The sequence below is a fragment of the Rhineura floridana genome, chromosome 4, assembly GCF_030035675.1.
Source record: "Rhineura floridana isolate rRhiFlo1 chromosome 4, rRhiFlo1.hap2, whole genome shotgun sequence".
NCBI classification, from domain to species: Eukaryota; Metazoa; Chordata; class Lepidosauria; order Squamata; family Rhineuridae; genus Rhineura; species Rhineura floridana.
This window is the reverse complement of record NC_084483.1, coordinates 21567045-21580801: the sequence shown is the minus strand read 5'-3', so window position 1 is coordinate 21580801 and position 13757 is coordinate 21567045. Positions and strand designations below refer to the sequence as shown.

General features: G+C 42.1%; 1 pseudogene; it reads left to right on the top strand.

The window, feature by feature from the left end:
* Window positions 1-1334: 1334 nt before the first annotated feature.
* Window positions 1335-13757, top strand: part of LOC133384120 (tigger transposable element-derived protein 1-like) — a 49648-nt pseudogene continuing 37225 nt past the window's right edge.

The window sequence follows — 13757 nt, the reverse complement described above, 5'->3', positions numbered from 1 at the left end:
CTCCCATTTGTTCCCTCCAAATTCCCTCTGAATTGGATTCTGTACCTCCTATTTTATGGAGTATTAAAGAGGAAGAGGTAGGTTTGTTGAAATCTGCTTCCCCAGTAAAAATTATTATTAAGCCACACATGACATCTCCTAGTGTGTCACAGTACTCACTCTCCCGTGAAAATATCGAAGGCCTTCGACCCCAAATTAATGTATATGTAGTTCAAATGCGCATTGTCCACTACTCCAATGTTGGGACTCCCCAACTATGAGAAATCTTTGTTTGTATGTTCACAAGAATAAGGATATGGACTCAGATGTGTTGTGCCAAACCTTTGGAAATACTATGTGACCTGTTGCCTATTACTCTGTTCAATTGAATCCAGTCGAAAAGGGGGGGAAGTAGTCTGTTTGTGGGCACTAGCAGCTGCAGCGATATTGGTCAAACGCGTTCAGGACATTGTGTTAGGACATTTATTAATTCTGAGAGTTCCTCATGTGGTAACAGTTCTTTTTGGAAAAGAAAACTCAACATTTTATCCCTCAGAGACTGATTCAATATGAACTGCATTTCATTTTACCAGGAAATTTTAGACTTATAGTCTTGAAAAACTAGATACAACAGTTTTGGAAGAAGGAAAACATGTATGGACAAAGGAGTGTGCGAAAAAAGATTTGGATGGGGTTTGGAGAATTCCAGGTGATGGAAGGTCAATGGCCCCTAAATTTTTACTCAGAACTTTATTGCAGGAATTACATCGAACAACACATGCTGGACCTAATGTTATGGCTGATATTATTTCCAGGCAGTTATTTGCTCCTGGAGTGCATCAGAAAGCAAAGCGAGTGGCGGTAAACTGTTCCATTTGTCAAGAAACGCACCCAAAGGGCCTACCTAGGAATGTTCCAGGAGGGAGGCTATGGGTCCATTTACCTTTTACAAGGTTGTAAGTTGATTATGTTGATATGCCTAAATGCAAAGGGTTTCACCATATGTTTGTTTTTGTAGATCAATTCACTGGATGGCCAGAAGTTTAGGAAGACTGTCTCCTTTTGAGTATTTGTTTGGCCATCCTGTATCCACTATTATGCCCTTAGGTCCTGCTCATACTAGTCTTTTGGCAAGTGATGAAGATCTAATCTGATTTGTTCTGTCATTGCAGTATCAGTAACACTCTCTCTGCAGATATGCGGCTCGGTTCTAGGCCCTTCCCCTTGATGTTCCTGTACATTCGTATAAGCAAGACATAAGAGGAAAAAGAAGAATTCCTGAATAAATTATACTAGGACCAAGAAGGCCCCAACTCCATTGGACATCGCAGGGACTGTGTCCCCAGAAGTAGGCGATGGCGGACTTCGTAGGGAGCAATGCATGGCCTTCTGATGGTGAAAAGGAAGGTCCAGAAGCAGACGAGTGGATTGCCAGTCCTTTGTCCGGAATAAAGCTGAAGCTGAAGAGGCAGCGGGTTAAGAAATAGACTCATGAACTGTTATCCATTTGGCCGTTCTCCTAGACGTGATGATGAAGAGAATCCAGAACTGCCCATACCTCTGCTTGTAGATCCTTCTGGACTAGCACAGAACAGTTATTGTGTGCTTTTCTTTTTCTTTATTGCTGGTATTATACTGCTTGCTTTTTGGCTTACTGAATATCTGTACCAACAGTTATGAATTTTATCTATGTTATACTAATCTATCTGCTTTGGTTGATAGGTGGTGTTCACCCCCAGTGGTTTTTCAAACCAGCAGGACCAAGATGCCTCTGCAAAAAGAATGAGGGTTTGTCAGCTAGGGATTTCTTGCCCAGAATGACCAAAAGTCAAAGACATCCTGACACCTCACGTGTGTCTCATGGTTGTGAAAGAGTAGAATGGGTGGTGAGTTTAAAGGTAACAGGGTCAAAAACATATTGTGTTAAGCCTGATTCAGATTTATGGTAAGCATTAGAAGAGGCTTTAAAATTGAAGAAGAAGAGAGAACGCCAAAAAACCCTTTCCAGTAACACAGGGCCCCAGGTTCCAACTATAATACCTGATATCTTAAGAGTCACCACTGAACAGAGTCCAGTTGTGATGGAAATGCCTGACTATGAATGGTATGAGAATTCTTATCTGGATTTATTGGATAAATTTGCTGTAGAAACCTCTCAAAATTGCTGGATTTGTGTACACGCCCCCCCACATCATAAGGCAGGGATTCTACTCACCGCAGTGTCTTTGAATTGGACAGAGTTGGCAGTAGAGAATCCTGCCACTTGGGATTTGACCAAGAATAACACCAGTTCATTCTGGGTTATTAGCAGTGAGGCAAGAGGAACCCTATGCAGAAGGTTTGTGGGAAAAGGCCCAAAAATGGGAACAAGTTGGTGTACTTATAGTCTCTATCCTAATTCAGACCTTACCAATTGGTTACTATACACTGAGAGTCAAGAACTCCTCGCAAATGGAACTTTTGAACAGATTTGGACAAATTTGATTTAGAACTTACTATCCTGGATACCTAACTCCAGATCAATCTGGACTATTTTGAATTTGTGGTCACAGAGCTACTTTGGTAGTAATCAATAAATTACAGGGCTCCATAAAGGCTATTAGAGATGAAGGAATGTCTCAATGGAGTTTGAGTTCCTTGTTCTCTTGGTTGCCTGATTCTGGGCGGCTAAGAAAGTTGGCCATAGGAGCACTGGTTTGTTTGATTGGAATAATAACTTTGCTGTGCTTTGCCCAATGTCTCTGTGGAATGGTCCAGAACCTCTTTAGGAAGCAAATGACTCCTATAAGAGTCCAGTATGTACAACTTGACTCCTCACCAAGGGCCTATGATCTTCCAGGATACAGAGAGGCTATCAGGATGCAACGCCTTCTGTAAGTGAGTTGCTCTTGTACCAAACAAGTTTGGTTTTGAGCAAAGGGGGGACTGAGATAAACGAGAAATACCTAGCCCATCTTGTGAGCAATACTTACCCCATCTTGTGCTAAAGCAGGCCCAGTAGCCTTTATGAAAAAAACAAGCACCCATGTAGAGAGAGTGTGATACTTAGAAGCTGCATGAGCAAAATAACCTGCTTCCTGTTCTTCACAAACCACAAGGCTGGTATGAGTATGTTTTAATCTGTTCCATGTTAGAAATGTTCCTGTGGTTATGAAAAGTACATGGAACATGAGCAAAGGACTTGTGTTGTTCTTTCCAGCTAGGGTGGTTAGAACAGGTGCAAAGATCAATATCTATTCAAAGAATACGTGTCTATGATGCAGGAACTGCTATGCAATGTATGTAACCAGAAATGTATAAAAATAACTTGTACCCGGTGTTCGAGACTTCAGTCAGTTTGGTTTTTGTTTCGACTGAGTCTTAGCTCTGAGCTAATACACTACCCCTCCTCCAATAAATTGCTGCTATTTTTTTATTACTTTACATCTTGTCGAATGGCTGTTATTTGCAGTACCTAGAAAAGATCCCAGAGGGAATATTTTCTCTTACATCACTTGGACAGGGGGAAAAAAGGTTCCTGAGTATTGCGATTAGTTTTGTGCGTGTTTGTGGACTTGCATTTGTCAAACAGCAACCTGCTGTTTGTAAAACATTGCACAAGAATATCCAAGCCCCTGGGTGCACCTGAAGTAGCTCTTTTGAATTTAGCCATTGTGTTGGAGAGAATATGAAAGCTCTGTGGTTACTCATCTGTAATGGCTGTTGCTTTTACGTTGCTGCCACCAGACAATGAGTTCGCTTGTGTGAACTCACCCTAAGGAACATTTAAAGAACCTCTTTCATATCTTCAGAGATGGCACAAATATAAGGTTAAAGTGGCTTAATAACTTAAGGTATAATAAAATTTCACACACACACACAGAGCAAATAAAATAAATGCCACTAATCTAATTAGACACATGATGCAATGTCAAATTCAGAGCTTGGAAGATTACTTTTTAAAAGTAATAAATTACAGTTACAATTACTTGGCCCAAAAAAGTAGTAATTACCGTTACGGTTACAACTGCTCTGAAAGTAACTGATTACTTTACCTTTTCTCAAAAGTAATCACTACAATTACATTTCAGTTACTTTTTTAAAAAAACTCCTACAAGGTGCTGGCCTTGGCTGCTGCACATCTAAGAAGCCTGAAACAATATTAAAAATAAACACACACACAGGGGGTAGTAGAATAAAAAAATGTATTCATAAGATTAACATAATGGCATAACAGAATCTCACATCCCCCCAAGCAATGAAGATACCCCAACTCTTGAAATCAAATTTTACACTTGAAATGCTTTTATAATATGTTTCTGTTATGTCTCAAAAGAACAAGATGCTCAAAGAGCATGTCAGACAAGGAATGTCTTTTTACAGTCATTACGTTGCCACCAGTACTGAACAGGCGTTCTACTGCGGCGCTTGAAGGCATGCCTGTGTTGTGCTGCAAAAAACACCGCAGCACACGTGGAAAGCCATGGAGTGATGACACTTCCCTGCTGGGAGACCTCAGGTACCTCACCAGTTCCTCCTCAGCAGTGTCCACTGCTGACTTCTTGCCCTGGGGCAGAAAGTTAAAGAAGTCATCTTCTAAGTCATCTCCTTCCTGGTCTTTAGCTGAAGACTGATCACTGTCCTCATTAAGTACACCCATCTTTATTTCAGCTTTCAACAAGGCTTCCATTGTGTATCTAAGAAAGAGAGAGGATATGTTAACACATATATGTTAGGAAACCATCATCTGCTCTTCATTTCCTGATGCTTGTCATGTCCCCTGGTTCAGGGTCCAGCCTGAGCCTGTGGATGATGACATGGAAGGTAGGAAGGTGACCAAGTCACCACACTCATGGGGCAGCACAGCAAACCCTTAAGGATTACCTGCAGCAACCCAAGGTTGTGATGAGGAGCCCCAGGAAGAAAAGGACCAGCCCCTGCCTACCACCTTAAGCCCTCTGATGCCTCCCTTGAGACAACATTTCCCTTGGAGTAATCCACCCAAAGGGCTTCCCTAATGTTCTTACTTGTTGGTATGGGTGGTGGCCTGACACGATTCCAGCCAATCTAGTTTGAAGCGAGGGTGTAGGCAGGCTGCCAGAAGAAGCCTCTTGTCCTCCCAGATAGCTGCAAACTGCTTTCTTAGGGCTTCGCGCACACCTCTCAGCAGCTGAAAACAGTATGTGTACCTCTCAGGTTTGTTTTCCAGTCCTTCTAACTTGCGGTCCAGATTGCAGAGCGTTGGTAGCAAATACCCCATGAACATGCCGTTCTCCCGTTGCAGGATATCTAGGGACTGGGCTAGTGGCTCCATAATCTCTGTGTATTCCTGTACCACTTCAATCTCAGCAGCTGTGATCCTGGACAAGGAGCAGTGGTCCATTATGGCATGCATTTTTAGTGGCACAGTTGACAGGAGCTCATGTAGTTGCTTCAACGCATCAAAGGTGGAATTCCACCTGGTCTTATTCGGTACCTTCAGATACACACCACATTGCGCATGGATATACTCAGCAATCTGGGCTGACTGGTTCTGCTTGGACCACAACTTGCTGCACTTTCCCATCAAGGAACGAAACTGTTTCTTGAAAGGACCAAGAAGACTACTTTTGGAGGAGTCAGAAAGCATGGCCTCTATGTCTTGTGTTGCCACAAGGTTGAGGGTGTGGCTAGCACATCTCTGGTGTGGTGGTAAAACAAAATCCTCTCCTGAGTCTGCAGCTTCTTCCTCTGCCTCAGGATCTCACAGATAGGCACAAACTCCACCTCAGCCTCCTCCTCCTTCGGTTTGCAAGAGTTTCTCTCACATGGCGTGCTCTCTTCTCAATTCTGTCTCTCAGAGTCTTGGCACATATGATGGTGAGATCTTTGGGGAGTCCAATGCGAACCAGATTAATGAATGATGGTTTGTCCACAGTCTGAAGTGGTAATGTCTCCTCTACAATGAAATCAATGATTCTCATGTTGAGATTGCTCTGGGTGACAGGCTCCCTGCCAGATCCCCACCTCTCAAGGGTTGTCTGCTGCTGCTTCAGCATTTTGGGACGAGGGGTGTCATGCATTGGTTCAGGAAGGCCACGTCTCCTTGCCTTTATTGCTTCTTCAATTGCTCTCAGCTTCTCAGGGTGTGCCCTCTGAGGAAGAAGAACAAAGCATGAATCCAAGAAAAAATGGAAGAGGAACTTCACAATTTAAACATAAATAGACAATGGACACTCTTTGAGGACCAGCATGACAAAGGCTTACCTCAAAATGTTTCTTCACATTGGATGAGGAGGAAACAGCTGATCTCAGATTTTTGATCCTTGGAAGGCAGTAATTGCATCGTACAACAACATTTTTCCCACTCTGGCTCACAAATGTACAAGCTTTCTCAAAGCCAAACCATGGTACTTGCTGTTCTGCAGATGTGGCACTGCTTCATGCCCTCCTCCTCCTCATGCACAGGGTCTCCTTTCTGAACCTCACTTTCTAGTTTTGCCTCCTCAGGATCAACAAGCTGTGACTCAAGTGGCCACACTAACTGACTGCTGCTCTCAGCAGCAAAACCTGCAATAGGCGTCTCTGTAATAAACAAGAGATAATGCTCCTATATGGGTGAACTTCAGCTGTGATGTGCCCCCATCTCTTCCCCATGCTGCAAGATGCCCCAGTCAGAGTGGAAGTAAGCAGGTCGATAGCACAATTAAAAGAGATCCTATTTGCATCATTTTTGCTCACTAAATAACCCTGCCTGGGCCAGTCTAACCTACTATCTCACAGGGTTGTTGTGAGAACAAAATGAGACTAGGGTTCAAATCCCCACATAGCCATGAAGCTCACTGGGTGACCTTGGGCCAGTCACTGCCTCTCAGCCTCATGAAAACCCTATTCATAGGGTCACCATAAGTTGGAATCAACTTGAAGGCGGTACATATATTTTTTATTTTGAATATGATGATTATGATAATAAATATGCAGCATTTCAAATTAATTCTGTATGAGAAGCATTCCATGCCAAGCTTGGAAAACCAAGGATGAGGTATAAAATGTAGACAAAAATACTTTTGACAAAATGCCGTTTATCTTTTATCTTTTATATATATGAGCCTGGGTAGGGAACATTTAATTTAGCCTACTTGCTTTCAGCAAAAGGGTTAAGTGCCTTCAGGCTTGGGCAGTTACCAGAAGGCCACAGCAGAGACAAAGGAGCCTAGTGTTGTGGAGATGTTAGATGGGAGCTTTGGGGAGTAAAGATGGAGGCTCCTGAAGGCTGCAATTCTAAACACACTTACTAAGGGATTAAGCCCCATAGAACTCAACAGGACTGACTTCTAAGTAGATATAGTTTGGACTGTGCTGTTGGTAAACCTTGACTAGGGTTCTTCTGCAAAGACATCCATATCCAAGCAGGGTTGGCAACCCTCTGCCTGAAATACCCTGCCCTTATCTTTTAATGTGGCTGCTCCAAATGTTTTTACAGATTTGACCCTTTACTTCAGAAAGGGGTCTGAAAAATGAGTAAGAGTAAGAAGTATCTTTTAAAATTGTTCTTTTCAATTCACTCTTGAATGAACATCATACCTAGGGCAGATCCACACCATTCCTTTAAAGCACATTCAACACCCATTTGAAGCACATGAATCCCACCACAGAATCATGGGAACTGCAGTTTGTTAAGAGTGGTGAGAACTATAACTGTGAGGGGGAAATGACACTTCCCAGAATTCTTTAGGGGAAGTCATGCGCTTTAAATGCGAGTTGGATGTGCTATACACATATTGTGTGAATCCGCTTAATAAATTTTGCCTGCATGTAAATTGTTTTAATTAATTTTTCAAAATGGAAATAAGCTATAAAGTGTAGTGGGTGACCATGGTCTACTCACCATTTCTCAGCCTATCTGCCCCTCAGGATGAAAACAATGGAGAACCATGACTACCCCAAGGCATACTTAAAATGTAAAGGAAGTATTGTACAACCATTGGGACACAGCATGACAAAACTGGGTGGAAGTAATGAGTGGGGTACCACAGGGCTCGGTCCTGGGCCCAGTGCTCTTCAACATTTTTATTAACTACTTGGATGAGGAGGTACAGAGCATGCTTATCAAATTTGCAGATGATACAAAATTGGGAGGCATAGCTAATACCGTGGAAGACAGAAAGAAAATTCAAAGGGACCTTGATAGGCTGGAGCATTGGGCTGAAAACAACAGAATGAAATTCAACAGGGATAAATGCAAAGTTCTACACTTAGGAAAAAGAAACCAAATGCACAGTTATAAGATGGGGGATACTTGGCTCAGCAGTACGACATGCAAGAAGGATCTTGGAATTGTTGTTGATCACAAGCTGAATATGAGCCAACAGTGTGATGTGGCTGCAAAAAAGGCAAATGCTATATCAGGCTGCATTAACAGAAGTATAGTTTCCAAATCATGTGAAGTATTAGTTCCCCTCTGTTCAGCACTGGTTGGGCCTCATCTTGAGTGCTGTGTCCAGTTCTGGTCTCTGCACTTCAAGAAGGATGAAGACAAACTGGAACAGGTTCAAAAGAGGGCAACAAGGATGATCAGGGGACTGGAAACAACGCCCTATGAGGAGAGACTGAAGGAACTGGGCATATTTAACCTGGAGAAGAGAAGACTGAGGGGAGATATGATAGCACTCTTCAAGTACTTGAAAGGTTGCCACACAGAGGAGGGCCGGGATCTCTTCTCGATGATCCCAGAGTGCAGGACACAGAATAATGGGCTCAAGTTGCAAGAAGCCAGATTTCAACTGGACATCAGGAAAAGCTTCCTAACAGAGCCATACAACAATGGAACTAATTACTAGAGAGGTAGTGGGATCTCCGACACTGGAGGCATTCAAGAGGCAGCTGGACAGCCATCTGTCGGGAATGCTTTGATTTGGATTCCTGCATTCAGCAGGGGGTTGGACTTGATGGCCTTATAGGCCCCCTCCAACTCTACTATTCTATGATTCTATGAAAATATTTATATAAGCATGACTATCAAATATGTTTATTTATATAACCTGTAAAGATATTTATAGTGCAATCCTATGTTTGTTTACTCAGAAGCAAGTCCCAATGTATTCAATGGGGCTTACTCAACCAGGGAAAACTGCAGCCTCAAGTGATAAGGAACTTGTTCTTTTAACAAGTCCTTTAAGTTGAGACCTTATCCCAGTCTGCATCTGTGTTGAAATTGCTTTTTAATATGTTTTTAAACTTTTTCTTAAAAAAATGTTTTTAAAGCTTTTAAAAATGTTTTTAAAGAAGTTTTGTTTTAATATATTTTAAAGACTGTTTTTATGATTTTTAAAGTGTTTTTAGTGCTTTTGTTTGCTGCCCTGGGCTCCTACTGGGAGGAAGGGTGGGATATAAATCAAATAATAAAAATAAATAAATAAACTTCATTCATTTTTTAAAAAAATGAGTATTAGTTTCCTACATAATAAAAACTGTGATAAACCCTGCCTAATTTCTTTAAAAATAGGGTTGGAGGAAGAGAGATTTACAACACAAACACAAGTCTGCACTATGTTTACTCACAAGTCCCATTAATTTACAGCACAATCCTAACCATGTTTACTCAAAAGCAAGTCCTAATGGAGTTCAATGGGGTTTACTCCAGGTACATGCTTTACTCCCAGAAATGGCTTTACTCCCAGAAAAGCAGATATTGGATTAAATACTTTCATATTTCATAGCCCAGGGTCTGACTCTTGGACAGAAGAGGAAAAAAAACATTAAGCCATATTACTTACGCAAACTGCAAAAAACTCAAAGCCACCATATTCTGACGTTCAGCCTAGGCATGCCTGGATCAACAAGTCACAACTCTGGCGTCATTGGCTACAATCATGAAAGGGCGGGGTTACAGCCAGAGCTTTGAAAAGTTACTTTTTAAAACTACAACTCCCATCATCCCCAGCCAGCATGGCCACTGGATTGGGCTGATGGGAGTTGTAGCTAGAGCATGGATCTGTTTAAAAAAAAGTTGTGCGGGGGGGTTGATGTTTTGGTGTATATCTTGGGAATTAGACCACCTAGAAACTTACTTTTTTTTTTAATTGAAGCTGAGAGTCCGGAGAGTAAGGGGTGGTAGCCAGAGAGCCAGAGGCCCCCCCCAAAACCAGAGACTCCAGCCGAAAACACACACACCGGGACACACACACACACACACAAATCATCGTCACTCACCTCCACAGCTCTTCGCCATTCTGCTGCTGCCTTCTCCGTTGTCCTTGCCCTGGCTTTTTCCTCCGGCGTCCATTTTTTCCTCTCAGCAGGCCCTGCCTATTCACCTCTTCCCTTGTGTCTCCTAACACAGATCACGAGGGAAGAGACAGTCTGCGCAGAGGTCCAATCAGTGTGAGGCACATGTCTTGTGTTAACCAATCACAGCCAGGAGCTGACTTCCCCTTGTTCCCGCCCCCAAGTAACGTCCAACCTAACATGGAAACGTTAAAGTTGCAGCTGAAAAGTAGGGAAATTACTAGTCGTTCCTTTACTTGCCAAATGTAATGGAATTACCCACTCGTTATTTAAAATTGTAACTAATTACGAGTAACTCGTTAAAAATAACGAGTTACTTCCAAGCTCTGGTCAAATTGTTCACCAAGAAATTAATCAAAATAGATGGCAAAATAAAATGAAAAATCATTGCTTACTCCAACCAGAAATAAACCCCAAATCTTGTAAAATTATTTAAAAGACAGTTTCTGGGAACAGAACAAACCTCCTTGCTCAACTATTAATAACCTGAAGTATTTGTGCTGTCAAAACACTGTTTTGTCCATATTTAAAATACATTTTTGTGTACGGATGCAGATTGGTATGTAGCTTCATTAGACTAGCTTCAGAGATACTCATTTAAGCCTACAGTATTACTTCTGATGCCAGCCTGTAAAATGTTTTGGCAAATTTTAAACATTTAAAAGCACCAGAGAAAGCATCCAATATACAGGTATTATTTTATTTAGAGCATCATATCCCTGTTTCGCCATTTAAATACAATTGAGATGGCTATTTCCATTCCAGTCTCCTCCGTTTCACATGGATGCTAGAAAAACAGCAGCACTAACATTATTTCTCCAGCATCCCAATAGCCAGGTGCAGGAAACAAAACACACACACACACAAACTCACATTGATAGTTGACTATAATTTTCCTAAGTCCATCTCATTAAAACCAACCAAAATGTCAAAAAATAACATGCAAGCTTTTGAGTTCTCCAGAATACTGTAATATTATTTTTCCCCTCAAGGGTCAACATGGCTACCTTTACTTTTTTGTATAATTTTCCTATATTGGCAGTAATAGGAAACAGCATTTGGCACCATATTTCTGCCACTTCTCTCCCCGACCTCTCTCCCACAAAATAAATGCTTTTATTTTGAGTGTTTGTTGTAAGCCACTTTGGGCACAGATCACTGTGGAAAGGTGGCATATAAATAAACCCAATCAATCAATCAATCAATCAATCAATCAATCAATCAATCACTTAAAATTAACTGGAATCTGAATTAATATGAATGGTGGACTTTGAAGCTGTTCATGTGGGTACTTAATTTATGATGAACATTCAAAATCATTAGCTTTGTTTACTAGATCTCACTGGTGAGATTCATGCAGCTGACTACAGGAAAGGGTGGGGGGTTAGGAAGTAGCCTTTTGTTCTGTTGATTTTGTGTGTATCTGTGTGTGTACACTTGAAAACCATGCTTTCTGATCATACCTTACAGAATATTTGACTTTCCCCTGCTAGGGTTGCCAGGTCGGAGCCATCCAAAAACCTGAGAAAATGGGGGCGGGCCCTAGTGATGTCATGGGGCGGGCCCTGGTGACATCATGGGGCGGGCCCTAGTGATGTCATGGGGCGGGCCCTAGTGACATCATGGGGCGGGCCCTAGTGACATCATGGGGCGGGCCCTGGTGATGTCATGGGGCGGGCCCTGGTGACGTCACGGGGCAGGCCCTGGTGACATCATTAAACATGATACATTCTATCAACTGCAGTTGCTTGGAGCATACCATTCAAAAAAAAATTATCTGATCGGAGATTAAAATAGAAATCTTACCGAAAATAGGGTGTTCCTAGGTCCATCTGAAGTGACAAGGTCATTCTTTCTCACAAGCTTAGGGTGATGCAAAATGGAAATGGACTGCCTTCAAGTTGATCCCAGATAGGGTCTTCATAGTAAGCAGTATTCAGACAGAGGTGGTTTACTATTGCCTTCCTCTGAGGCTGAGAGGCAGTGACTGGCCCAAGGTCACCCAGTGAGCTTCATGGCTGTGTGGGGATTCAAACCCTGGTCTCCCAGGTCACAGTTCAACACCTTTAGGGAACATTTAATCTAGCTTACTTGCTTCTGGCAAGAAGGGTTTACGTGCCCTCAGGCCAGGCCATTATTGGAAGAAAGGAGCTTAGTGTTGCAGAGATGTTAGATGGGAGCACAGATGGATGCCCCTGAAGGCAGCAATTGTAAACATGCTTATTAAGGAACTAAGCCCCATAGAACTCAATAGGACTTACTTCTGAGTAGATATGTTTGCAGCCATGTTAAACAAATTAAACCAGAACTATCACTAGAAGCTAAAATGATGAAACTGAGGTTATCATACTTTGGACACATCATGAGAAGACGTGATTCACTAGAAAAGACAACAATGCTGGGAAAAACAGAAGGGAGTAGAAAAAGAGGAAGACCAAACAAGAGACAGATTGATTCCGTAAAGGAAGCCACAGACCTGAACTTACAAGATCTGAACAGGGTGGTTCATGACAGATGCTCTTGGAGGTTGCTGATTCATAGGGTCGCCAAAAGTCGTAATCGACTTGAAGGCACATAACAACGCCTTCTTGCCTGCACTATCTAAAAGTAACGTTTGTAGGGATGAGAGAGCTGTTTTATGGCACCAACTATCCCAAATAAAAGGCACAATTCAAACCATGTCTGCTGCTACATACATGCTTTAATCTGCTAGCCCATAAGAGACTCCCATGAAAGCACTATAGTCCAGGAGGCCTCCACCTTAGAAAGTGCCCCCACTACATTCCAGATCAGTTCCAGCCTTGGGAGGGGACAACTATATTAATAGGTTGCTCATTGCTATTGTTGAGTGGCAGATGCCTACACAAAAGGCATCAATGTGCCAATTTTACAGTAGCATTAATTTACTACAAACAAATAATGCAGCAGAGTTACAACACCAGGACTGCACACTGCTGCACCCATGTTACTGCTCCCCATATTGGTGTCTCCAATAATCCCTTTAGCTGTTTAGCAGGCGGGTGGGTGTTCTCACTTGTAATCTGCATTTCAGAAGATCATTAGATCCAGAAGTGTAAGCTCCGAATCTTGCATTAAGATCCACAGACTACAAAAAAAATTCATTCATTCTATACCACGATTCAATCCACAGCCTAATCAATTTGGACAGATACTGAGATGGAAGGGGTATTTAAAAGCCTAAGTCTGTGGGAAAATTCTGCTAACGTCTGTATGCTGTAGTCCTTTAATCCAAATACTCTCTTAGTGTCATGGATATTAACTGAACTTGCTAAGCAAGTTACAGCATGAAGTCTTTTCCCCTGCAAGAATGAGATTTTGTAGGAGGGGAGAAAAAATGACAGGAATTAAGAGATTTCGAGGGGCATGAAAAAAACTGTCATCTCCTACTGTGGCCAGGCTTATCTGTGCACTGATGAACACTCTTCTAGTTGACAGGGCCTTAAATGTAAAAGCTTCTCAAAGCAGCTGTGGCCTAATGAGCAGTTTTAGCAAACAGCAAGGAACCTGCTGGT